Genomic DNA, 27,760 nt, shown 5'->3' on the forward strand with positions numbered 1-27,760 from the left:
GAAACATAAAGTAGACATATGGTCTATGTTAGTTATTAACTATTTTGAGTGGTATGATTATTTGTCTCACAAGCAGAAAATTTAACATTTTGAAAATTGCTAAATTTTCCATTTTTTTACGACATTTTGGTATTTTTCACAAAAAAACACAGACTGTATCGACCCAAATTTACCACTAACTTGAAGTACAATGTGTCACGAGAAAACAATCTCAAAATCACTGGGATAAGTAAAAGCAAAAAAAGTTATCCCCACTTAAGTGATACATGTCAGATTTGAAAAAAAAGGGCTCTGTCAGGAAGGCAAAAACTGGCTGCGTCAGGAAGGGGTTAAATTCCAAATTTTTTTTTTTTTTTCTTTTAAATAATAGACCATCAAATCTGGTTTGCATGTTTGAAGGTGTCCAGTTTGATAAAAAATAAATAAATAGCTTTACTTTAAGATAATTGTTTGATGTAGAAGTGGTTTGCAAATCCATACTAAGTTATAAATTAAAGGGGTTATTCAGATCTGATCACTGAGCTGCTAATTTACAGAGCGGGTATACACTGCCCAGCCAGAGTGAAATCCCGCCCTGTGCAAGGCTGTGATAACCCTGCAAAAAATTAGCATCCCTACAACTAGCTGCAAATCCTTTTGCAATCACTCATCATTAAATGATTTTTCCCAGTGTGTGCAGTCTGTGTGTATCCCAGGACTCGGCGGCTGTGATAGAAACTGGCTGATCGGGGCAGGAGCTGAAGTCACATGATATCTCTGAAAATGCTAGGCTCTCCTCAGTTTTCCTTGGCACTCCACCCCCCCAAATCATCAGCTTCCTGTCAATCAACTTGCGTTTGGCCAGCAATTAAAAAATTAGCAGAACTTTATCTCATCCATACTGTGAGCAGTACACATGCACAGTCTATTGATTATTGCCCGGCCTGCAAATTTGCAGCCATGCGATTGGGTCTAAATAATTCCCTAAGAAACAACACCCCCTTTAACTGTTTTAAACAGGAACTACAATCGGAAGATTTAATTTTTTGCGTACGTCTTATTAATATTTTTATGTACTTACAGTTGAAAAAATAGCGGTTACCTGAGGCCCTAATCTGCCTTCTACTTTCTGTACTTCCATAGTCAATTGGGAAAATAGCCGGTGTAATTCAGGATTCCGATGTCTGGGAAACGATCCCAACTGTGGTTGAGTCATCTGGGACAAAGTCAATTGTTGGTAACGTAAACCCTGTCTATTGCACAGTCTGTAGGTAATGGTTGATGTAGCACAGCGGTTCTCAAACTGTGGGTCCTGACCCTAAAGTGGGTCCCGACCTGCTCAGCATGGGGTCATGACCGCATGTTGCTGACCATCAGGCTGATGACTTTTCTAATCTTATGCTGGCCACACATCAGGCCAACTTCTGACCAACTTTTTTTAAAACCCTTCAAACCTCCAACCATCCAACTTGACAGTCCAACTAAAGAGTTCCCCACACATCTAACCAACTTTTCTTCCAACCAGTAATTTTTTTTTTTTTTTAGTTCAGCCAACTTCTGTCCAACTTCTGATGTCACAGAAGTAGGCGGGCAGTGCCTACCTGTTTTTTTTTTTTTTTATAACAAATGTCTGTTTAGTTCAGTGAACTGGAGCCTTTCTTCCAAGCAAATGTCTTTTTGGCGGTTAACTTCAGTTCCAAACATAGTTGGGCTGCCTTGGCAAGATTTTTCTTGTAGTTCCACAAATAAGAGCTTGTCATGGTACCTGTATTGATTATTATTTTTATTTATTTTTTTATTGTTAAAATGGTAAAAGACAGTGTAATGTTTTATTTTTATTTATTGGAGAACTGCAATTGCTAGTGTGGCATGATTGTGAAGGAAATCTTCCAATTATGGTACAATAAATGTTAACAGTTTGCAGCTATTTCTGAATAATGAAGACTTGTAGTTTGCCACTGACAAACAGGTTCCATTCATGGAAATAATGAATTTTGTATTTGCCGCACTACACAAACACACACACACTAAATGCCACATGACAAATTTTGCATGCAAACTAAATACCAGAAATTTTATGGCGAGGTAGGTGGTTTGTAGTAGGATGAAAGAAGAACCGGTTTATTTGTAGCCATTTCGAGTAGCCAAGCAAAACTGATTCCTATCGACGCATCCAGGGAAAGAACTCTCGAGCCAAAAGTCAAGTTTTAAGCTTGCCTTCTAAACAAACAATCCTATGTGCAACCGTAAAGAACAATTTGACACAAGCCGAGAAGTTCATATTTCAAATAATACCTCAGTGTTTTTTGGAGAAAAAGGAAGCGTCATGATATATTATATTATTTAAAAAAAAAATATATATATATTATCAGTGATTTGAATATTGTAAATTCGGTTCCTCTTACTGGATGTTGGTGGTGGAAGTCAATCTAGGGGCGCACTTTGTTTCTTTGTTTCTTGCTATCCATTTTCTCTCCCTTACTCTCCCTTGAGGAATAACTCAGTTGCTGCCCACCGAATACTAGTACAGGGCATGGTGGGACCGTTTACGAGCGGATCAGGCTTTTTTTTCATCTGCGCATGCGTAGCTTTCGCAATGCGCATGTGCGGCGACCTCACACCGCTCACGGACGGGTCTCTCCATGCGAAAAAACCTGTCCACAAGAGTACGGTCATTGTGGGCGGCATGTGGGCGTTTTTATGGAAGCGGCCGGAATAATGAGGAAAACTGGGTGTAAACATGAGCGTACACGGGGTTGTGCACACAAAATGCACGGTGCCACAACCACCTCGATCGGCAAACACGCCGTGCATTTTGGCCCAAAAACAGGCGGACGCCAAAGATAGCTCCAGACCACCCCTAGAGATACCACATGAGAGCGGACGCCTGGGTCTGCTAATTAACGCTGATTACTACTCAAACACATACACCTGAATGTAATAAGCAAGGCTGCAGGCGGGGCGTGGCCTGGCCGGGAAGACGGATAGCAGCACCATTGCTGAGCTCCGGCTCCCATCGGCAATTTATTAATATAAACTGGGGCTCTCCATCTCCCACATACTTACTCCCCCCTCTATTTTGCCGTCCATCACCTTGCAGCTAGGGTTGAGGCTGACCACGGAGCCGGGAGACGCTTCTAATAGGTCTCCGCGGGTTGTGGCCTAGCCTCCCTTGAAGCCGGGACCTGGAGTTGAGAGACCACCCGGGATTCGAGCTCCAGGGTGGAAATCGCGGGCGCACGGAGCCGCGATCAGCTTGGAAGCTGCTCTTGCCCACCCACCCAACCAGAGATCACCTGCACTGCTTCCAGTCACCACCTTGGACCACAGGATCCAGACAGGAGGACGGTGAGAGGGTCTCTGAACACCGCTGCTGCTTTTTTTCTGTGCTGGCGGCGGCCATCTTGGCTGCACAATTATAGAGTCACTGTGTGCCTGCTGCATGTTTGGCTCCCACCTCGGAACTGCTGCTGGACTGGGGGTGGGTGGCACTTTCCCCTTGCCCTGTGCTGCCACTCTGTCTCTGCCCCTGCATATTGGGGGAGTGTGCGGCTGTCTGCCCATCTCCTTCCCCTACTGAGGTGGCCAACCTGGTTGGGGCACAGCACTATCACTTAAAGAACTGCCCTACTGGTGGCCTGGCAGCAGAGGAGACGGGACGCTTCCTACCTGAGCTCCTGACCCCACAGCACAAAAAACGTATCTTGGCCTCATTTCAAGACTCCCACTGGCTGGGAGCAGGCTGCACACCTGCCGGTGATTCCCCTGCCTGAGGTGTGCCGACGAGCGGGACCGGAGAGGGCGGCCAATCCGTACTTCGGGCGGAGGCCTGCATCTTTAGTGGAGCCGCGGCCTCAATTTCCACAGTCCACCCGGCGTCTGGGCTCCAGGACCCGCGCGCTACGGAGAGCGTGATCCGGAGGGGCACACACCGATACAGGAGGTGAGCAGTGTCCCCCGCTAGGCCCCCCAGTGCTCCCCACCTGCTTTAGCCCTCCTGGTATCTGAAGAGAGGGGAGAGAGTATCGATCCTCCCTTCCCCTGTAGCGGCGGCCATCTTGAAAACTCTCGGCAGCTGCAGGCAGCCGTTCTGGGAATCAGAATAAAGAGAAGGAGGCCGCCTCATATTGCCGGGCACCTCAATACTACCTAGGGGGTGCCCCAGAGATACCCTGCTACTCACTCATTAAAGTATACCAAAGAGGGGGCGTGGCCCAGCAGCCGAACGGAGCAGACATACCCGACAGGAGCTCCTGAACAATCCCCAAAACTTTTAACCTATTTTTCCTACCAACACCCCTAATTCACCCACCTGCACCCTTCCTACCCTCCCTCCCTTACAGCCCACTCACCTCTGACCATTGCTGCGGAGCCGGGGTGTCCTTCTCAGGACTCCTGCAGGTTGTGGCCTGGTCACCCGTGGGCATACATCCTCACAACCATTCCCTTCACTGCTACTCCCCATACTGCTGCTCCCCACTGTGCACTCCCCACTGCTACCCCCCTGGTTAGGCACCTGCAGCGCCAGCTCCCATATAAATAAACCAGCTGCCCACTCAGTAGCATTCCCCCACAGCACAGAATTATCGTGGAGGCTGACAGTGGGACTATAGCCCATAAGAGGGATGTCTTACTTCCTACCCTCGCATCAAGTATACCTAATGTGCTCACCTGCTGGGGAATAGAGGCAAACCAGGGCTCAGTGGCGCAGCGAGCGCTCTGGCCTCAATTGGCATTGTATGCACCATCCCACTCCAGTGCTTTGAACACCCGCCCCTGTGGCTTCGGGTGCTCCTTCACCCAAGTGGAGGCTCTGCAGTGAGGGTACATCTGGGGCAGCTAGGACCCTAAAACTTAAAGATCTCCCCCCACGGCTGACTCTCCCTGCCCCCAAGCGATAGATATTCTGAGATCTGAAACATCTAAAACGGAGGGTGTAGCGGGGACATTGTGCAGAGTGGACGCTTAGCTGAGCAGCCCCTCACTCATATACTCATCTCACTAGCCCTCTCCTTATTTAAGTAAACCTGAACATCTCACACAATAATCTAAACGACCAGGGGACCCTCCCCTATCTGAACTCATTCCTCCTGTGCCTCCGGCCCCTGCTTACCTTGTGCTTGGGACCACCTGAATTGATGACCCCCTGAGGACGCACATGTACATCCCTCCAGTGGCTTACCACTGAGCCTACTATAAAGCTTACTAAGGCCTTCTATCATCCCACCGTACCGCTGCAAACTTTTTGATCTCGCCCCCCACCATGAACAGAGGCAATACCACTGGCAGGAAGAGAGGAGGAGTGGACATATCCCAACACTTTGCTAAAAATGACAAACCCCCGACTAACTCCGACCTCTCTTCTCCTGGTAGCCCGCAAACAGATAAAGAGGACTCGCCCACTTCAGCTCCCTCAACTAAAGATGATATTATGGCCCTGCGATCTCTTATAGAGAACCTTAAGGACTCCCTAGAAACCAAACTCGACAAAGCAGTCTCTACTATTAAATCCGACATTTCGACCCTCTCGACCAGAACAACAAAACTTGAAACTAAGATGGATTCTCTCCAAAAAACCCAAAACGAGACACTAAGGGACCTTGACCACATCTTCCAGGATCTGGCTGATCTTCGCACTAAGAATGAAGATTTGGAGAACAGAGAGAGGAGGAGTAATCTTAGAATTCACAACATTCCTGAAACGATCCCCCCGATGGAACTCGAACCATATCTACACAAATTATTCTCACACATATTACCAGATCTTGGATCTCAACAACTGCCCCTTGAAAGAGCTCATAGGGCCCTCAGGCCTAAACCACGAGATGGCGACCCTCCCAGAGACGTCATTATACGCTTCTCCAGCTTTAAAGACAAAGAAAGAATACTGGCCCCAACACGGAACAAACCCCACATCCTACATGAGGGGTCCAAGCTTTTGTTTTTCCAGGACTTGGCCCCTGCAACTATAATCAAAAGAAGAGAACTCAAAGATCTAACCAGTGTCCTACGCTCAAGAGGGATCCGCTACCGCTGGGGTTTCCCCTTCAAGCTCTTGGTTGAGCTAAACGGCAAGACTATTGTCATATGGGGCCCCACTGAGGGAAAAGACTTTCTCGCACATCTAGAAGAATCAAGACCGTCCTCTGACGCTCCTCCAATCAACTAATACCGTAACTATTTAGATAGTTGTCTTGACTTTCATGTTCAACCTCCGCTGATCTAGCCAAGGACTTCAACAGCTTTCTATACAAGCTAGAAGCTAACTTAAATACCAATACGATATTAGGTCTACTACATGTCTTTTATTTAAAAAAAAAAAAATTTCTATTTCTCTCTCTTCACTTTTTCTCTTTTTTCTCTTTCTTAAAAATACAGATGGCGTTGTGCTTATATACATCAGATTATAACTCTGAACATTTTGCCTCCCCCTTCTCTCTGCCTTTTTAAAGAATCCCCCGCCACCTAATTTTTTATTTTTTTATTTTATTTTTATTATTATTTTTTTTTCTTCTCTCCTCCCCCCTCTTGACATGTCTTCTTTGTAGAATCAGCTAAGTTGGTCTATATACTTAAATAATTATAGGATGTTTAAATGTTCTTTCTGCAGACACAATATAAGTAGCTTTGCTGCCTTAGAATATTGTTGACCCTGTTGGTATTATCGTGTAGGCCGCATTGTATCTCCTCAAGTTTAACCCCCACTGGAGGGATGTTACCCCCATCCCTATTTCTATATCTACAAATATTGCAGGTTCGCTTGTTCTTCATACATTGATTATACCCTGGTAGATTAACCCCCCTCTTTACCCTTGAGGCAGCTCGGCTCTTATCCCAGACTGCCCCAACTCGGACCGAAAGGTCTCAAACTCTGGGCGTGTTGTCCTCCGCTGGTCGTGAGGCCTACTCTCCCAGATCCTTCCCCCCTACACGACTCTTCGGAGACTCAAATCCCCTACCCCCCCCTAACGACGAGGTCCAACCTTATCTTCTCTATCCCTGCACCTACCCTTCTTCTCTCCTAACTAAACATGCCCCTAACATTGTCCTCCATGAATGTTAAGGGACTAAACACCCCCCAAAAACGTACCACCTTATTCCACACAATTCGCGACATCAAAGCTGATATTTTGCTTATACAAGAGACACACTTCAAAGCTGACTCGCACCCCTCTCTTAGCTCCAAGAACTTCCCCACGGCTTTCTACTCTTCCAGTCCAACTAAACACAATGGCGTCGCCATCCTGATAAGCAACAAAATCCCCTTCACGCTTCGTTCAATCCACACTGACTCAGATGGGCGTTTTATTATTCTTACATGCTTGATAGCCCACCTGGAGTGTACGATTGCGAATGTCTATGCCCCTAACACGGGTCACTCCTCTTTTTTCAAAGCCTTCTTCTCAGAACTGGAGAAGAAGAGAAAAGGCTCCCTAATACTAGGTGGAGACTTCAATGCTATTCTAGATATCTCACTGGACAAGTCCCGCCCTTCTACTAGCTCGCAGACTAATTCCACCTCTCGCACTTTAAATAAGTATATTAAAGAATCAGCCTTATTTGACGTTTGGAGAGCACACAATCCCACCTCCAGGGATTACACATTTTTCTCAATCCCGCATCACTCCTACTCTCGTATTGACATGCTCTTCTGCTGTCCCTCCGTAGCCCCACATATCCTAAAATCCACAATAATACCGAACTCATGGTCCGATCACTCTTTCCTTACTGCCTCATTCGATATCCTCGATACCCCCTCTGCCCGCCCACCCTGGCGACTAAATGAGACCTTACTCAAAATCCCCCAATTTCAAGAAAAAATACACGCAGTCATCAAGGAATATTTTTCCCTCATTACCACTGACTCCCCGTGCTCTCCCCTGGTGTGGGAAGCACATAAAGCAGTCGTCAGAGGCCATATCATCAGCCATGCCTCCTTCAGAAATAAAGAATATAAAGCGAAAATAAACACTCTCACAGCAGAGGTCAATACCCTAGAGACTCAACACAAAAGACATCCCTCACCTACCATCTATAAACAACTCTCGGCAGCTAAGGCATCCCTCAATGCTCTGTTAGCTGAAAAGACGGAGAGCACCCTCCGTAGGCTCCAACAAAGATTCTATGAGAAAAGCAACAAGGCGGACTCTATGCTAGCTAATAGATTAAAGGCCCGTAAGGCCCTGACAGCTATTCCTGCTATTAAAGACTCGACAAACACGCCACAATACAACCCCACTAGGATCAACTCACTCTTTAGGACATATTACGAACAACTATATAATCTTAAAGACCACACTGCCATGAATCCACCGCGTTCTGATTCAGCCCTCGATTATCTAGCCTCATGTAACCTCCCGAAATTAGATACAGAAACCTCTACCAACCTAAGTAGACCCATCAGTGATGAGGAAATCATATCTGCCCTCAAAATACAGAAACCATCAAAAGCCCCTGGCCCAGATGGCTACCCAATTTCATATTATAAAACGTTTCAGACCTCACTCATACCTCATTTAACCGCAATGTTCAATCAAATCCTAGACGGAGCCCTATTCCACCCAGCCACTACAACCGCCACTATCACGGTCATACCTAAACCCAATAAGGACCCCCAGATAGTATCGAATTACCGACCAATCTCACTGCTTAATGCAGACTTAAAGATATTTGCCAAAGTCTTGGCCAATCGCCTAAATCCACTCCTCCCATCACTGATCCACCCCGACCAGGTGGGTTTTGTCCCATCGAGACAAGCTCTAGATAATACTAGAAGGACCATTGATATCATCCATTATATTAACACCACAAAGACCCCCTCATTAATCCTTGCCCTAGATGCCGAAAAGGCATTCGACAGGATCTCCTGGCCTTTCATGACCCAAACCCTCCAATGTTTCGGATTCCAAGGTAAATTCCTTAAAGCCATACAAGCAGTATACCATTGCCCCTCAGCCTCGGTTTTGGCGGGCGGTCTTTTGTCTCCCTCTTTTCGGATTACAAATGGAACTAGGCAGGGATGTCCCCTCTCGCCCCTCATATTTGCCTTAACGATTGAGCCATTAGCTTGCCATATCAGATCTAACCCAGACATCACGGGAATCCGCATAAAAGGTACACAATACTCACTTTCCCTATTTGCGGATGATATCCTCCTCACACTCACTAAGCCTCTGATCTCGCTCCCTAACCTTTTCCAAGAGCTGACAACATTTGGAAGCCTGTCAGGCTACAAAATTAACAACTCCAAATCAGAAGCCCTCCCAATACACATTGCAGACCGTTCTAAAAAACTCTTACAAGCTAATTTAGATTTTAATTGGAAAAAAACAGTCCCTTAAATACTTAGGGGTCCAATTGACCAAATCTTATAGCTCCCTATACCAGGCCAACTACCCCCCACTTATAAGGTCAATACACACAGATCTACAACACTGGCAGTCATATTTTCTCTCATGGATCGGCCGCATTACTGCTGTAAAAATGAACATTCTCCCAAAATTACTCTACCTATTTCAAACCCTCCCGATACCAGTTCCCCCATCCACGCTGGCTGCTCTCCAGGCCACTATCTGTAAATTTATATGGAACAATAAGAAACCAAGAATTCATCGAGACGTCTTATCCAGGCGATCACAAAACGGAGGCCTAGGCCTTCCAATACTCCAACGCTATCTAGACGCCACTCGATTAAGTCAGCTTATAGCCTGGCATTCTCCCCCTAACAGTAAAAAATGGGTTGATCTGGAGAGCGACTTAATGGGGATGCCCTCAATATCATACCTCCCTTGGCTTCCACGCAAAGACCACCCACAATACTCCTTCACTTCCCCCACAATAGATTTGACCTTAAGATCTTGGGAAATGCTCCGTAAAAAAATGTATCTGATCTCATCCCCCTCCCCGCTGACTCCCCTCTGGAATAACCCGTCTTTTACACTGGGCCTAAACCCCTCGATGGCCTCTCCATGGTTAAGGGCGGGCATCACCAGACTTCACCACATACAGGGAGATTTTGCCCCCAAAACGTTTGACGACTTGCAACAAAAATATAGAATCTCAAACACCCTACACTACCAATACCTACAACTCCGCCACTTCTCTTCTTCATGTCAATCCATGCAACCGCGCCAGACCCCTTCTCAGCTAGAAAGAATCTGTATATATAGGCCCACCGATAGAGGATCCATCTCACAAATTTATAATTCTATTTTAGTTAAGGACACCCCGGCGATACTTAACCATGAACGTGAATGGGAAATAGATTTAGGACGACACCTTGAGGAAGAGGAGTGGGAATCTATCCGAATAGCTATCTCAAAATGCTCAATAAGTGTATCAATCAAGGAAATCTCATATAAAGTATATTCCAGATGGTATTTGGTCCCTACTCGCCTCCATCGCATTTATCCCAACACATCAGATATGTGCTGGAGAAACTGCGGGCAGAGGGGATCGTTCTACCACATTTGGTGGTCATGCCCGATAATAGCTCACTTCTGGAATATGGTTCTCACCCTCATCTCTCAACTTGTACCCTCTCCCAACCCCATTGAACCCATCAATTTGCTCTTATGTGCCCCTATCGACCGTTTACCTAAAGAACCGAATAAGTTAGTCATGCATATCGCTAACGCTGCAAAACACCAAATTGCCAGCAATTGGAAGAATCTGAACGCTCCGAGCCGACAAGAACTGCTTAATAGAATATGGTTCATAGCCAAAATGGAGTATATTACAAGCCTACAAGATAATACTATTCGTAAATTCCACTCCGTCTGGACCCCTTGGTATACGCACCACAACACCCCTCTTCCTGGCCAATTCTAACTCTCCTTTCCACATACTAATAATCCATCTCATCAACTCCATCTCACTACCCACCCCCCCTACCTTTCCTTCTAAAATGCTCTCCCCCCCCCCCCCCGCCGTTGGGATCCCACCTCCCCCCTCCTTTCTCCCATATATCCCCCAAACAGCTGAAGTTACATTAAAATCCCAAATGATGGTAATGATCTCTAAACATAAGCCTATGTCGAGCTAAGTGGCACAACACTTTGGATACTGCTTTATCATACCAAAGCTCCCACTCTCATTATGTTATTATTTTTTTGTTATGTTCTATTGTAACCGGTCTGTCCTGCTCATTGAAATGATTCTTTATCTTACTGGATACATATGTTATCATTATTACCTGTTAACCCCTTACCGCCGCAGCCTGTTTTTGCCTTCCTGACAGAGCCCTTTTTTTCAAATCTGACATGTATCACTTTATGTGGGGATAACTTTTTATTGCTTTTACTTATCCCAGTGATTTTGAGATTGTTTTCTCGTGACACATTGTACTTTAAGTTAGTGGTAAATTTTGGTCGATACAGTCTGTGTTTTTTTGTGAAAAAGACCAAAATGTCGTAAAAAAATTGAAAATTTTGCAATTTGCAAAATGTTAAATTTTCTGCTTGTGAGACAAATAATCATACCACTCAAAATAGTTAATAACTAACAAAGACCATATGTCTACTTTATGTTGCCATCATTATTTCAACCTCCTTTTAATTTTTTGGACACTAGGAGGCTTAAAATATGAATAGCAAATTCTCAAATTTTCAAGAAAATTTCAAACACTGATTTTTTTAGGGACCAGTTCAGTTCTGATGTGACTTTGAGGGACTTGTATGTGAGACACCCCCATAAATGATGCCATTTCAAAAACTGCACCCCTCACAGTATTCAAAACAGCATTTTGGAAGTTTGTTAACCCTTTAGGTGTTTCACAGGAATTAAAACAAAGTGTAGGTGAAATTTCAAAATGTCATTTTTTTTGCAGATTTTCAATTTTAATACATTTTTCTAAGGAACACAGTAGATTTTACTAGAGAAATGTGATTAAAAATTGATTCCCCCAATTCTTTTGTTTTCATAAATATCCTATATGTGGCCCTAGTGTGCACGTTGACCAAACCACAGGCTTCATAATAGAAGGAGCACCTACTTGATTTTGGAGCCTCCTTTTTATGAGATTATTTTTTAGGCACCATGTAGGTTTCTAGGCACCATAAGATGCTAAAAGTTAGGAACCCCCCCACAAGTGACCCCATTTTGCAAACTACACCCCTCAGGGAATTCATCTAGGGGTATAGTGTACATTTCAAACCCCCAGGGGTTTCACCAATTTTGGTACAACTGGGCTGTGCAAATGAAAAATTACATTTTTTTACACAAAAATGCAGTTCTGGCTCAAAATTTTTCATTTTCACAAGGAATGAAGGAGACAAAGCACACCAAAATCTGTGCCGCAATTTCTCCCGAGTACGGCAATGCCTCATATGTGACCAAAAAATACCATTTGGGTGCATGGCAGGACTCAGAAGGGAAGGAGTGATATTTGGATTTTGCAGCACAGATTCTGGTGGAATGAATGGTGGGTGCTATGTCGCATTAGCAAGACCCCCGAAGCACCAATACAGTGGAACCCCCCCACAAGTGACCCCATTTTGCAAACTACACCCCTCAGGGAATTCATCTAGGGGTATAGTGTACATTTCAAACCCCCAGGGGTTTCACCAATTTTGGTACAACTGGGCTGTGAAAATGAAAAATTACATTGTTTTACACAAAAATGCAGTTCTGGCTCAAAATTTTTCATTTTCACAAGGAATGAAGGAGACAAAGCACCCCAAAATCTGTGCCGCAATTTCTCCCGAGTACGGTAATGCCTCATATGTGACCAAAAAATACTATTTGGGTGCATGGCAGGACTCAGAAGGGAAGGAGTGATATTTGGATTTTGCAGCACAGATTCTGGTGGAATGAATGGTGGGTGCTATGTCGCATTAGCAAGACCCCCGAAGCACCAATACAGTGGAACCCCCCCACAAGTGACCCCATTTTGCAAACTACACCCCTCAGGGAATTCATCTAGGGGTATAGTGTACATTTCAAACCCCCAGGGGTTTCACCAATTTTGGTACAACTGGGCTGTGAAAATGAAAAATGACATTGTTTTACACAAAAATGCAGTTCTGGCTCAAAATTTTTCATTTTCACAAGGAATGAAGGAGACAAAGCACCCCAAAATCTGTGCCGCAATTTCTCCCGAGTACGGCAATGCCTCATATGTGACCAAAAAATACCATTTGGGTGCATGGCAGGACTCAGAAGGGAAGGAGTGATATTTGGATTTTGCTGCACAGATTCTGGTGGAATGAATGGTGGGTGCTATGTCGCATTAGCAAGACCCCCGAAGCACCAATACAGTGGAACCGCCCCACAAGTGACCCCATTTTGCAAACTACACCCCTCAGGGAATTCATCTAGGGGTATAGTGTACATTTCAAACCCCCAGGGGTTTCACCAATTTTGGTACAACTGGGCTGTGAAAATGAAAAATTACATTTTTTTACACAAAAATGCAGTTCTGGCTCAAAATTTTTCATTTTCACAAGGAATGAAGGAGACAAAGCACCCCAAAATCTGTGCCGCAATTTCTCCCGAGTACGGCAATGCCTCATATGTGACCAAAAAATACCATTTGGGTGCATGGCAGGACTCAGAAGGGAAGGAGTGATATTTGGATTTTGCAGCACAGATTCTGGTGGAATGAATGGTGGGTGCTATGTCGCATTAGCAAGACCCCTGAAGCACCAATACAGTGTAACCCCCCCCACAAGTGACCCCATTTTGCAAACTACACCTCTCAGGGAATTCATCTAGGGGTATAGTGTACATTTCAAACCCCCAGGGGTTTCACCAATTTTGGTACAACTGGGCTGTGAAAATGAAAAATTACATTTTTTTACACAAAAATGCAGTTCTGGCTCAAAATTTTTCATTTTCACAAGGAATGAAGGAGACAAAGCACCCCAAAATCTGTGCCGCAATTTCTCCCGAGTACGGCAATGCCTCAAATGTGACCAAAAAATACCATTTGGGTGCATGGCAGGACTCAGAAGGGAAGGAGTGATATTTGGATTTTGCAGCACAGATTCTGGTGGAATGAATGGTGGGTGCTATGTCGCATTAGCAAGACCCCTGAAGCACCAATACAGTGTAACCCCCCCACAAGTGACCCCATTTTGCAAACTACACCTCTCAGGGAATTCATCTAGGGGTATAGTGTACATTTCAAACCCCCAGGGGTTTCACCAATTTTGGTACAACTGGGCTGTGAAAATGAAAAATTACATTTTTTTACACAAAAATGCAGTTCTGGCTCAAAATTTTTCATTTTCACAAGGAATGAAGGAGACAAAGCACCCCAAAATCTGTGCCGCAGTTTCTCCCGAGTACGGCAATGCCTCAAATGTGACCAAAAAATACCATTTGGGTGCATGGCAGGACTCAGAAGGGAAGGAGTGATATTTGGATTTTGCAGCACAGATTCTGGTGGAATGAATGGTGGGTGCTATGTCGCATTAGCAAGACCCCCGAAGCACGGTGAAATGATGAACCTAATAATCCATAGATGTGTGGTATATTTTAAAACACTCCTTTATACATAGGCCGGGTTTGTCGGGGCAAGTTTCACAGTGGAAAATAGTTTGCTTTCTTATTCCCTTTTTATAGCAAACTTTGCACCTTTTTTGTGTCCTGCCCTTTTTTCCAGTGGGGGGGATTTCGTTAGGAAAATGCTGCCCTGATACAATACGGGGGCCAGTACTAGAAGTACTGGGGCCAGTACTAGAAGTACTGGGGCCCTCTGCCTGCTGGTTCCCAAATATTAGGCCCTTTATGACTTCCTCTTGAAAGTGCATAAATGTCCCCGTCTGGCTGGTAGAACGGAATAGTACGTAAGCGTTATACAGTGCCATCTGGATGATATACACGGCCAGCTTCTTATACCATATTTTTGTTTTCCGCAGGGCACTGTACAGCTTCTGTACCTGATCTGAAAGATCCACTCCGCCCATGTACTTATTGTAATCTAGGATACAAATAGGTTTTGAGGTGTGGGTACTGGTACCTCGTACAGGGACGGAGGTGGTACTGTCTCCGTGAATTGTTGTTAGTATGAGGACATCCCTCTTGTCCTTATATTTGACCAACAACATATTTTCGGTGGATTGTGCCCTGCTTTCACCCTTTCTCAGTAATTGGGCAACGTGCGATTTTGGGAGGCCTCTTTGGTTCTTGCGCACAGTACCGCAAGCTGCTGTACCTCTTGAACCAAGGGCCTTAAACAGGGGGATGCTGGTGTAAAAGTTATCCACATAGAGGTGATAACCCTTATCCAGGAAGGGGTGCACCAAATCCCAGACAATCTTTCCACTAACACCTACGAGGGAGGGGGGGCATTCTGGCGGTTCAATTCTTGTGTCCTTCACTTCATATACCCTAAACCTGTGGGTGTGCCCTGAGGTACTTTCGCACAGCTTATACATTTTTATGCCATACCTTGCCCTCTTATTGGGAAGGTACTGGTGGAATTTAACCCTTCCTTTAAAATGTATAAGTGACTCGTCTACACAAATGAATTTTTCGGGGATGTACATCTCAGCAAATTTGGCGCTGAAATGATCAATGACCGGCCTGAATTTGAATAGCCGGTCAAAGGTGGGATCATCTCTGGGTGGGCACTGTGCATTATCGTTGTAATGAAAAAATTTAAGGATCGTCTCAAAACGAGTCCGGGTCATGGCCATACGATGAAGTGGGGTGCTGTACAGAACATCTGTACTCCAATATTGTCTAATTTCTGGCTTTTTAACTATGCCCATATGTAACACCAGACCCCAAAACGTCATCATCTCTACTGCATCTACAGGGGTCCACCTAGCAAATGATGGTGTGGGGTTTTGAGCAATAAACTGCTGGGCATATAAATTACTTTGGTCCACCATTAAATTTATAAAATCATCAGAGAAAAATACTTTGAAAAAGTCAATTTCTTTGAGGCCTGTAGTATCAAATTGGATTCCTGGGTTGGCCAAAAACTCAGGAACCTGGGGCTCAAAATTGTCTGGTGGTGGGGTCCATACGGGATCAATCATTGGGGGGGGGGGGTCTCAGCTGCTCTACGGGGGCGTCTTTGAGGGGGTCCCTCATCACTAGAGGAGGAAGAGGAGCTTAAGACGAATGTAAATTCATCGCTTACATCACTGGCTGTGTCAGCGTCAGAGGCAATAAGGGCATATGCCTCCTCCGCTGAAAACAGTCTTTGGGATGATTGGGACATTTTTATTATTTTTGTGTTTGTGTAAGTGTAGTGTTTCAACACGTGTATAGTGTAGGGGGGGTACAAACTTTATTTCAACACGGGGGGTATGTAGTGTGTATGTAGTGCTTTAACACGTGTAAGTGCACTTAAGGGGCAGCAGCTTAAAGGCAGCTTTTGGTACAACCTTGAAGGGGTTAAAAGAAAAAAAAAAAAGCTCCTGCGCCAAAAATTGAGCACAGATGTTGGTCAGTAACGTCCGTCACTGATCAGCGCTCAGCGGCCACAGGACACCCACAAAATCACCGTGGGTGTAAAAAAAATAAAAAAAAGACCCCACAGCACCCTCCCAAAAAATTTTTTTTTAAAAAAACTGCTGATCAGTCAAAGGCAACAGGAATTTGATTAAAAAAAAAAATTAGATCAACCCTGTGCCAAAAATGCTGATCAGTGATGTACGTCACTGATCAGTGCTCAGCGGCCACAGGACACCCACAAAATCACCGTGGGTGTAAATTTTTAAAAAAAAAAAAGACCCCACAGCACCCTCCAAAAAAAATAAATAAAAAAAAAACTGCTGATCAGTGATGCAACACTGATTAGCAGTGAGGGGCAGCAGGCGCACAACTTTTGGTGCAACCTGACAGGGTATATATATAAAAAAAAAAACCTGCACCCCAAAAAAGTTGCTGATCAGTTAATTTATACTGATCAGCACAAAAGGGGGGCAGCAGGGGGCAGCAGAGACAAAATTATATTACACAATGACGCTGCAGCAGCAGCAGCACAAAATTATATTACACAATGACGCTGCAGCAGCAGCAGCACAACAACCAGGAAGCACCAACTACCAGGAAGCACCAGCAGCAGGCAGCACGGATGCCACCACACCACCAACGCTGATCAGGTCAGTATAAGAGGACAGATGGCCACGGAGACCGCTCTGCACGCTGTTCCTGACCGGAATGGCGGCTGCAGGGCTGTCTCCGTTATTTTCTCTGAGGTGTAATGGCTGTGATTGGTCCGTCGGTCCGACGGACCAATCACAGCCTTGGGGGCAGGTGGGGTGACCACCAGTGACCCCTTTACACCCGGTGGTGATTGGTGCTGTACTTAACAGCACCAATCACCACCGATCCCTGTGTTACCGAGCGCCGTTATTCGCCGGTACACAGAAAACGCTGCAATTGGCTGCTCACATTTGAACAGCCAATCGCAGCGATCGCCGATGGGGGGGGGGGGCATCGCTGCCCCCCCTGGGCAATGAGGGAAGATGTCTGCTGTCAGGGACAGCAGCCATCTCCCCTCTGTCACCGCGTCTATAGACGCGGTGACACTTTAAATGCATGACGTACATTTATGCCATGCGTCGGGAAGTACATCCCGACCATGACGTAAATGTACGTCAAATGTCGGGAAGGGGTTAATTGTGTTACTTATGTTATGTAACTATACTGAGACAATAAAATTTACGAAACAAAAAGCAAGGCTGCAGGCTATTAAGTGAAAACCATTATTTCACTACCTGCAAGCCACACACAGCCCTCAAACACATTGGAAGCTTATCTTTCTACACTTCTCAACATGTAAAGGTTGGTTTCATTTTGGGCTTTTCTTCATAGGTAAAAACTGCTTAATTTAGTATGTGGCAGAATTAGCATATAGAATGAGACAGAAGCTGGCAATCAGATTACCATAGGACTACCACAGTTCCAACCAAATGGTGCAGTCAACCTTTTGCTGACTGTATATCAAAGAGATGGATTTCAAGGGACAATCATCTGACAGAACGGTCTTTTGTCTGCGTTGGCACTCTAACATTATCACCTACTATGTGGTGACTCCACCACTTGTGTATTGAGACATCACAAAAGGCAAACACACTGCACTACATTAGATGAATGAGACATTAAAGGGAATATGCTTTAATATATGGAATTATATGATAGTGGAGCGTACAGAAAATAATCTGACTAACAGCTGAGGCTGTTTTGGAGGTGAGGTGCAAATGACAAATGTATTGTACTGTATGCATTGTTCCCAAGATGTGACACTTTGCCACTATCCCATATCCCAAACATACGATATGTATATTCAGTTTGTGGCCAAAATAGCAGAGAGTTCAATGTTCTCCCCCAACGAAGAGTGTGTCCATTCACAGGGATAGTTATGACCAAAAATGTGATGTGATGTATAAAATCACAAGAGCATGTCCTGGGAAGCCCCAGGTTGAATTAATCAAATCCACCCAGGTGTGAAACTCTGAGATTTTAAAAGGGACATGACCCCTTGCACTAGCTTCAAAACTGAGGGTCCACAAACAGGTAAGTAAATCATGTCCTTCTGTACTGAGAAACTTTAAAAGTTGTTTCTTACTATTTTATTGGTTTTATAGCTAATATATATATACCTATTACTCTCTATCTCTTATATATTTAGCCAGATCTGTCAGTCAAGCAGTGTGGCAAACGGTGGGCGGGGTTTCACGGGTGATTGACAGGCCCATCCACCGTCAGCCACACTGCAAAAGCAAGGCACTTCCGTTCGACTGTTCTCCACAAGCACACACCCCTCCTCGCACAGCACTCCCCATGCCTGCCCACTAACTCCATGGGACTCTGGGAGTTGTAGTTTCCAACTCCTTTACAGACGGCTGCTCTTCTGGCAGTGTGAGCAGAGCGGGGGAGTGACTGCAGACTACATCTCCCAATATGCTCTGCTGGGGGAATCAGCGGTTCCGCCTCCCCCTGCTGACACACACGCATACATAGCCTATAGGGTGAAGGTGCTGGGAGCTACTGACGCCGCCTCAGCAATCAGAGCACTGAGGTATTGTGTGTTGCTTTGCTAGGGGAGACAATTACATGTTTGTTGCCAGGGGTTTCGGCTGCAAGATGGTAGGTGCAGCACAGCCTGCCTTCGGAGTCCCTCCCCTGCTCGCCAGATAGAAGCCGCTCACAGGCTAGGGTTTCCACCTCCTTCCTGTCTCCCCATAACTCACCCTGTAGTGTTGTCTCCGGCAGGCTCCTGTCTGCCGTCCTCCGTCTGCAGATAACAAGCAGGGACAGAGCTGCCGGGAGGATCCAGGCAGAGCTCTGTGGAATGTGTCTGCCAGTAGCTGCTGTTGGCTGGGTAGTAAATAACTCCATCCGCAGGGCTTGAATGAGCTCAGCTGTGCTGTGGGCTGCAGAGGCAACTGCTGTTCTCCTGGTCCCAGGCTCTGGCCATTCGTGCTGCACAAACTCAGCAGCTCCTGCCGACTTAGCCATGCTGCAGATCATCATGGCTTTCTCATATTCGGCTGCTGCTGAGGTACCTAGCTGCACTTTTATTGACAAAACCTGCCCCCGGCTCCCGCAGGTCACTACACTATGTCCCTGCGCCCCTCTGGTGCCACTGCCATTATAATCGAACCTACTTTCTGATGCATTTGAAATTGTATGTGGCCACGCCCACTTTCACAGTGGCCACAACTACTTTATAAATGACCACGCCCACTCCCCAAATGTGTACCGATTTCTGCCCTACATATGTTGGAGGGTATGCACACCGCGCGCCCAGCCCCCCCCCTCATATACGCGCTCACCACGCGGCGTAACTACTACTTTCCCACCGCCCCGCCAGACATTTCGCCCACCCCCCTTCTGCCTCACACCTGACAGCGGTCCCTGGCTACGGCGGCAATAATAGCACAACAGATCCGCCCCCCTCCCAGCATTCCACTTATAAACCGCCCACATCCCTCCCTCCTGCCATACAGTGGGTTCTCGAATCCCCCCTCCCAAATCACTAGCCGGCCGCCGCATCACACTGAAGCAGCGGCTCATCGGGGTATAAGGCACCCCCCCCCCGGCACTACTTACAGGCGGTGAGCACAATTATTCCACCCCAAGTCAATGCCGCCCACCACTTCACACTAGCACCCCTGAAGGAAACAGCTCACTGGGGTATGAGCCGACCCCCCCCCCCCCGGCGCTACCGAGCAGCAGCGGCGAGCGCAACCATTCCCCCCCCAAAGTCACCGCCGCTTCACACTTCCCTGCAGTAAACAGATTGCCGGGGGATGACACCCTGCATGTTGAACTCCAACACCCACAGTATCCTCACACCTGTGACTACCCCACCTGCAGCACACCCAAACAATCTCCCTCGCACCCCAACCTCCCATGACAACACCCCACCCACAGCACAACAGCATCCACTTGCAAAACACCACAACCACACCTCCAGCACCCGCAGTACACCAACACCCGCCCCCATCCACAACACACTCCCACCCGATCCCTCACCCCGCACCTCCAACCCAACTACAGCACCCCCACTTCCCTCACAAGCGTCACGGCACCAAACCAAACGACACGGGCCAACCCTGCAACTCCACCACACACAGTATCCCCACCCACACCACCCAACCAGTGGCGTAGCCACCGTGAGGCAGCCCCCGCGGTGGCTTGGAGGAGCAGCGCTGTGGTGGGCGCCTGTCAGCTGGTGGGCTGCGGGCATCTGTCAGATGCGGCGAACTGGCATTTTGCCAGAAAACAAGATGGCCGCGGGTGGCTGCTGCGCCGCGGGCAGCTCCTCCAATGGTTCAGGGAGGGAGCGTCTGTCCTCCTCCCTAGTCCCCGACTCCCCGACAGGCAGCATAGCAGCTGTCCTGAGTGTTAGGTTTGGGGCATGCGGTACAACAGTGCAGTGCCGCGACTTGAACAATGTAAGTTTTACAGCCTGTCCCCCCACCCTTCTCTCCCTTTGCCTCTGAATGATAGTAAATAGCAGAAGGCTTACTTTATTTATGGAGATGTTATATGTATATCTACAGTATATATATCTATATATCTCTATATATAGATATATATCTATATATAGATATATATATATAGATATATATCTATATATCTATATATAGATATATATATCTATATAGATATATATCTATATAGATTTATATATCTATATAGATTTATATATCTATATAGATATATATATCTATATAGATATATATATCTATATAGATATATATATCTATATATATTATGTATGTACAGTACGTACGTATGTACGTGTGCATGTATGTGTGTGTGTGTGTGTGTATGTATATATATATATATATATATATATATATATATACACATATATAAAACTATACTGTATAGTGCAAGGGACATTACAGTGTGTGGTGTAACGTGTAAGTGGCGTTACGGTTTGTGTCCCATGTGTAATGGGCATTATGGAGTGTCACATATTGTGTAATAGGCATTGCGGTGGGTGGCATATGTAATGGTCATTGTGGTGTGTGGCATATTGTGTAATGGGCATTGCGGTATGTGGCATAATGTGTAATTGACATTACTGTGTGTGGCATGTTTAATTGAAATTAAGACGTGTGACACATTGTTAATGGGCATTGCAGTGTCTGGCATTTTTCTAAAGGGCATTAACCCTTGAACCGAGGTCGCACATACTTTTTTGAAATGTGTGCATTCTTTACTTTAAAAAAATCTATTGGTGGGGCCCATTTTCACTAGAATGCTATTGGGGGGGGGGGGGGGCGCAGGAAACTTTTTTGGCTTGGGGGAGCAGATTTTATAGTTACGCCACTGCACCCAACCCTCACAATAACTGCGTACACAGGTTAAGGGGGCACAGCCCCTTACGACGGTGTAAAGAGCGCCCGTAGGGCGCGATGAATCACCTAGTATAATATATGTGTATATCTATCTATTTATCTATCTATATATCTCAAATGAAAATATATATAGCAAGACCACTCACCGGCACATGGTATGGCGCATGTGCACTATTGTCCACGGTACTGCACATGCGTAGAACCCCTGTTTTGGGGCAGTGAAATAGTGAAAAACCCCATGTCGACCTTTTGACTGTCGACCTAACGGACGTGTCGGCCATGCCCCATGTCGACCTAGACTCCTTTCGACCTTGAGCCATGTCCAACTAGACCCATGTCGACCTTGCTATATGTCGACCATTTGACTGTATCCAACCCATGGAAGTTATTATCCAAAATGCCTGCAGCAATCCTGCATTATGCTTACTGTGTGCACAAGGTTTTCTTTAGTCTGTGACTTTTCAGTTACTGTGCTACCTACATCCTCTGTATTATGTGCATTGATTGTAATGGGTCTAAAGTGCCTTGAGTCCTGTTGGAGACAATGCACTATATATATATATATATATATATATATATATATATCAAATTTACTTACATAGTACGTTACACAATCTTCCCATGTTTAAATCATAATTGTAACATTTCTTTGTATTTAAATCATTATTTTCAGAAACATGTCTACATGTATACGGACAAATGGCACGCAGATTTGGAACGCATACGTTATCAGAAGTCCGGCGGCCATACTGTTTCCGGTAAAACATCGCGTCATCTCCGGCGCGACTTCAATCAACGCACACCGCTTACAGCGGTAATTTGAGTGAAAGACTGGGGTATAAATAGAGGTCCATTGGATGGGTACAGGTACACTTCTGACGAAGAGCAATCCGCTCGAAACGCGTTAAGTGTACCCGCTCATCCCATCTGACGTGCACCAGGACTTGGGACACGTATAACATCATCTGCCGACCGGACGCCCTGCAGGAGTCCGGAGGACGATTAAGGTCTGCAGTCATAGGAGCTTGCCAGTGGGATTGTTATCACGCTTTTAACTTGTCACGATATTGTAAGTGCAAGATTTTATTAAACCTTTCATTTTATCAAAGGTTCTACACTATCATTTGTGTCTTGTGGTCAAACTCCCTGTGGAGGGACATAGACCACTCTTATATCATTTCAGAAAGGACAAATTCTCCAATTCATCCTGTGAATCAGGTCTATGTATTCATTTTTAACTCAGCACCATTGGTGTCAATTGTTTTGTTAAGTGGACAAGGGGAAGCGCCAACTGACCCACACAAATACCTTTGTTGCATGTTGTCATTTGTGTAGTGGTGGCATTTACACTACGGTTGTGGATCAGGCAGCACACCCTGGGTAGCGCTATAATCTAAGAAATACCACATTCTCCAAACAGAAACATGTCTACAGACAAACACGCAGAACACCTGAGAGACTTTATACAATTATACCGGTCCCATCCCTGTCTATGGAAGGTGAAATATTCGGATTACAGTAATAGACAAAAACAGCATGATGCTATAGAGTCTTTCATTGAAATGAGTAAAACCACTTTACCCACTTGCTAATGCCGCATGGGTTAAAAATAAAATTCAAAATATTCGTACTGTATTTAAGAGAGAGACTAACAAAGTTGAGATTTCCAAAAAATCAGTGTCTGCTACAGCTGAGGTTTATGTACCTTATCTATGGAACTATGATCTATTAATGTTCACTAGAGACCAAGAAGCGATGCGACCTGCCATAGACAATTATTCAATAAGTGAAGATGGGGTAACACCTACGGATAGCCAGGATACAATGAAAGATCCATTAAGCAGCTCGGTAAGTGGTCAAAAATTAACATGTTTTATAAACTATAACTTATTGAAACATGTCAGTCAGGGGCGTTACTAGAGCTGTGTGGGCCCCATAGCAAAAACTTGAAAGGGGCCCCCTCCACCACCGTTGCCACTACAATGCCCCTTAGTAGTGCATGCCAAAGAAGGTGGCTATTATTAACGCAAAGGACAACTCTTACTATAAGAACTGTCCTTTGCAAAGTGGCTCAGGGGCGCAAGAAAGAGATGGGGTGAGGGAACAGGTCTCCTGGGTCTCCTGAATGCAGGCTGCAAGGTCTCATGTTTACTGACGCTGGCATCCGTGTCCTTTGTCCTTTGATGGCAGCCGCGTCTCCTATGTGCCATCCACCGGGTCTCCGCTCCTTTACCCCGGTGCTGGCTGCTGTGTCTCCTGTGCACCGGCCACCAGGACTCCTATGCGCCAGCTGCCGGGTCTTCTCTCCTGTACCCTGGCGCTGGCTGCCGTGTCTCCTGTGCGCCGGGCACCAGGACTCCTGTGCATCAGCCGCCGGATCTCATGTACCTCCACTGAAGGGGCCCGCATGCAATATAAAAAAAAAAACTGAAAAGAAAATCAAAAGGATGCAGGGGGTGCCTGCTGGGCACTCGGGCCCCCAAACGGCTGGGCCCCATAGCAGTTGCACCCCCTGCACCCTCTATAGTTACGCCATTGATGTCAGTGTTAATTTTAATTGGATACTCGTGAAAATAGATTTGCAACCTAAACGTGTATACAATACATTGTACAGATACTCAATGCTCAACAATATGAAAGCCACACAAAATAACTACATTATAACATAGTGTTTTATTCAGATGCCAAAGCCCAGATTTGCATGTCCAAAAAAATGATAATATAATGAAACATTGAACTAGTAACATCAATATACAGCAATCATCATAGTACAGTGTCTAAGAAACTATTGAAAATGATGGCGCACTAGAGTAAACCTTCTTTTTTTGTCACCCTGGATCCTATAAAACAAAAAAATGATACAGCGTCTTGCCATTCTACTGCTCCAGGACTATTGACATTTTTCATTGAAAATGTTATTTTCACTGAACCTCACACCAGTTCACATCTCTAAAGGGACGGTGAAAATTATTGTTTGAACCGAAATCTCAATTCTACACTAGCAGTGTCAATTTTTAAGTGCAGACCGGTCGGCCTTAAAAGGAGTACACCAGGCAGAAAGGACCCAACTATGAAGGGCCAATGATGGTATGCAGAGTGTACTCATAATTGAACACTCAGTGCTGTCCGTGTGAGTATACGGCTAAAAATCTGTGACAGGAAGGAAAAGTCCCCAAAACACTAGTGTAACCCACAACAGTGGAGTTTCATATCTAAGTGCGCCTCAAAGTCTATAGAGGATCTGGTGTGTTGACGTCCTGTTGGGATATATCCTACGCGAAAGAATCGCGAGAATTGTGTCAATAACATCTGCGAACCCCTGATGAAGTCCCTTGCAGGGACGAAACGTGTTGGGAACATTTGTTTGCTAATCTGAAAATTTCTGAAACACAACATTCAAGTTTTTATGGTCTGAAAAAAAAGCACCTTAATTGAATGAGAAGAATAAAAGAGACTTTTTAACAAATGTTTATTAAGTATTGGACTTTACTGTGATTTACTACCAATATAACTAAAGGCTACCATAGAACCAATTATTGAGGGTTCGAACAGGGGCGCCAACTTGCAACTGCTATTCACAATCCTTTTCCCCCATCCAACAGGGGTTCTTGTAAGTCCGGCAGCCGAGATTTAAACACTAATTAGAAATTGGCGCGAAACAAGAGTTTGCTCCCCATTATCTTCCTTTGCGGAGTAAGGTCCCGTTGTGAAAACGGTTTCATTATGTTCAAATGTAATGCAAATGCATCCTCTGCAACAAAAACAAATGGTAGACCAAATTTTGTTTCAGAATCAGAAGGTAAATTCAGGGGGTTGGGATCATTTGGTCTACAGCATGATGGTCGACAGTCATTAGGTCGACATGGTTCTAGGTCGAAAGGTCATTAGTTCGACAATGTCTAGGTCGACTGAAAAGGTCGACATGTGGTTTTTCCCTACTTTTTTACCTGAGTGTCAACACAGTCGACATGGACACAGTTTAAAGTGCGCTCGCAATGCATCGGGCTCGGCACACTATTTTATTCTCCCACCACGCCCTAGTGGATGGTAGGGCATGATATACCGCCTGTCGGCTCAAAAAACAGTGACAAACCCCACGTCGACCTTTTGACTGTCGACCTAGACAATGTGGAACTAATGAACTAACGACCTGTCGACCTAGAACCATGTCAACCTTTTCCTATGTTTACCTAATGGTGTCGACCTAATGACTGTCTACCATAATGCTGTAGACCAAATGACTGCATCCCAAATTCAGGTCACCACTGTGGAGTTTTTCACAGAATGTTGTTTTCTCAAAAGAGCCCCCATCAGAAACTCTTCCATTTGTACCAACATTAGCATATATAAATTCATAATTCACATCTACTACTGCCATTAGGACAATGCTTAAAAAAAAAACCTTGTAGTTGTAATAGTAAGAGCCACTGTTTGGAGGAGGAGTTACCCTTATGTTTGCCACCTATTGCGCCTCCACAGTTTAAAAATTTCCATTTCTCTTCAAATGCTTCAGCAATACAGTACCTTGCCATTCTTACAATGTAGAAGGAACACACACACACACACACACACACACACATATTATATATGAAAAAAATACCTGTTAAAACCTGTTTAAAATCATGGTGTATTTTTCCTCTAGGTGTCAGCTACTGCCTCTTCAAGCACTGAGCCACCAAGTTCTCCCCAGCAACCCAAAAAAGAAAGATACACAAAAGAACTTGGATAAAAGGCAAGAAGACAAAGCTATTGAGGAACAGGCGGTGTCTCTTCTTCATAGAGCCACAGCTCTACTAAATCAGCCTATCAATGAAAATGCAGCAATAGCAGCCATATTGGAAGCAAATTTGCAACGATTACCACAGCAATATCGCTACCATACAGAAAGACTTATTTTTGAAATATTGCATATTGCCTCCATGGGAGAAGTGAATGAGTATACCTTTATATCAAATTCATATTATCATAGGGGACCACATGACACAAGGCTACAGCCTGTTGACTTTAACATGTCAATACCAAATATCTCACAACAACCACCCGTCCTTCTTTGTAGTACAATAGGACAAAGCATTTCCCTCAGCACACTTTCAGGTCCCCCTCCGCACCCTTCTCCTGAACGAAGATCTTCTACCCATATAAATAACAATCATGCCATGCATGATGTAACTTATGACCATAGTATTGTTCAAAATATTTCACCAACACAGCCTTCTACTTATGAGAATTAATAAAAAAATATTGTTCCAATAAATATTGTTTCAGGCCAAAACACTTGCTGATATTATTTTCCTTTTCCATTACAGCAAACCATGATATTGTTATCATTACAAGGTTAATGTGTGTTTTTTTAGTAATAAAAATGTGTAAATTGATCTAAAAATTGTTAATTTGCTTTAATAAAAATGAGTTTGGTAACAAGTTCCTTCATCAATACACTTCCTTTTAAATATTCCGCTTTTAACACGTTAATAACGGCTCTACAGGTTTCCGGTATATGTTGCCGAGAGCCTGTGCAGAAATAGTCGTTGAAAATTTCAAGTCTTCAAAAGAACGGCCAGTGGCTAAAAAGCGCAATGTGGCCACTAGTCTTTGCCCAGCTAATATTGCCTTCCTGAATTTGGTGTCTTGTTCGGTGATATATGGCGCTACAAGTTCAAGTAACTCTTGAAAGGTGTTGTCAGTCATCCTTAAGCAATTTCTATAGTCCTCTGGGTTATTTTCTCTAATTACTTTCAATAACTCCATATGAGACTGTGATTCTCAGTTTTTCAACCAGTCTTTAGTCCAGCAGCTTCTGTTGATATTCTTCCTTCTCTTTCTCTTAAGTAAAATAGGGTTTACAACAGCAGCAGCAGCAGCTTTATCAAAGTTTGAATTAACACTCATTTCTCCTTCTTGATAGATGAAGTGTTGATGTTCCCGTTAAAAGGATGTTCGGAATTCACAGGGTACTGTATTAAGCAAATAGTGGGAAAAAAATAACATTTATTGTTATGCTT

At 44.8% G+C, this 27,760-nt stretch overlaps 1 long non-coding RNA gene across 2 annotated transcripts in view; it reads left to right on the plus strand.

Annotated features, from left to right (window-relative positions):
* The window catches only part of LOC146037308 (uncharacterized), a 73,197-nt gene extending 46,104 nt beyond the window's left edge, over window positions 1-27,093 (plus strand). The window contains exons 1-3 of one of the 2 annotated variants that reach the window (XR_014461073.1): window positions 18,563-18,961; window positions 22,432-22,827; window positions 26,401-27,093. This is a non-coding gene — a long non-coding RNA (uncharacterized LOC146037308). Of the gene's footprint in view, window positions 1-18,562; window positions 18,962-22,431; window positions 22,828-26,400 lie in introns of those variants that run through there. The other variant, XR_014461021.1, reaches the window with a different exon arrangement.
* The last annotated feature ends 667 nt before the right edge of the window (window positions 27,094-27,760 follow it).

The sequence above is a fragment of the Crinia signifera genome, chromosome 1 (assembly GCF_055691185.1).
Source record: "Crinia signifera chromosome 1, ASM5569118v1, whole genome shotgun sequence".
NCBI lineage: Eukaryota > Metazoa > Chordata > Amphibia > Anura > Myobatrachidae > Crinia > Crinia signifera.